Genomic DNA, 1,208 nt, shown 5'->3' with positions numbered 1-1,208 from the left:
TCTCAAATGAGCTTTAAGCGCTTGGCGCCACTGACATCACCGACCATGAGGTGGTGAAGAAATTGCTGAGATCGCTAGATTCTTCATTTGATACTCTGGCACTGATGATTCAAGAGCGTGCTGACTACAAGTCACTTGATCCCGCTGATATCCTCGAGAGGCTAAATACTCATGAGTTCCAGATTGCTGAGAAGATAGATCTCTACGGTTCGAGCTATGGCAGATCACGTACTTTGAAGGCCAAGGCAGTCTCTGAGTCTGAAGATGAAGACTCTGCTAGCAGTCTTGGTGATCCTGAAGAACTGAGCCAGGAACTTGCACTGCTCATGAAGAAATTTCAGAAGTTCACTAGATGTGTTCGCTTTGGAAAACCCTCAAGGAGCAATGATTCCTCATCCAGTGACTACAAGAAGAGGCTGTGTCACAAATGCAAGAAACCTGGTCACTACATCCAAGATTGTCCTCAGTGGGATAAGGAATCAAAGAAGAAGAAATACAAGGATTACAGTTCTGATGACGCAAAGAAGAAGAAGAAATCCTCAAAGTCTTCATCATCAAAATCCTCGAGGTCTTCATCTCACAAGAAGAGCAGCTCCAAGAAGGCTTGGGCATTCATTGGCAAGGAAATGGACTCTGAGGCTGAATCTGAGGAACATGAGGATGAGGAGGCATCTGAGGAGTCTGAGTCTGGTGTGACGAGCCTAGCTCTCGCTACTGCATTCGTCAGCAAGTCTATCTTCAACTCTGAAGAAAATGAATCCACCAACAAGGCTGATGAAGGCAATGATGACTACGCTCCCACCTATTGCTTCATGACAAAAGGTGCCAAGGTAACTAAATACGCCTCCTCTGACTCTAGTGAGGATGAATCTGATGAGAATCTCAAACCCAGCTACTCTAAACTTGCTAAAATTGCTGTGAAACAACAAAAGGCCTTTGAAAAGGTTCAAAACATGCTAGACAAAAGTGATGATATGTTGGGTGAAGAAATGGATCGCACTAAAACCTTGACTGAAAATCTTCAGAGACTTCAGTCCAGATTTGACAATCTTCAAGGTCATCATAACACTCTCTTATCAGAACACGAGAAGCTTTCTTATGAATTTCTTCAAAGAAAGCAAGATCTTGAAAAGCTAAGAGTGGATTATGAAGATCTTCAAAAGGAGCGAGATTCATTACTTGCTCAACAAATCAGCGCTACCCAGGAA

Source organism: Triticum aestivum, chromosome 7B (assembly GCF_018294505.1).
Source record: "Triticum aestivum cultivar Chinese Spring chromosome 7B, IWGSC CS RefSeq v2.1, whole genome shotgun sequence".
NCBI classification, from domain to species: Eukaryota; Viridiplantae; Streptophyta; class Magnoliopsida; order Poales; family Poaceae; genus Triticum; species Triticum aestivum.
Note: the sequence above shows the minus strand (reverse complement) of the source record.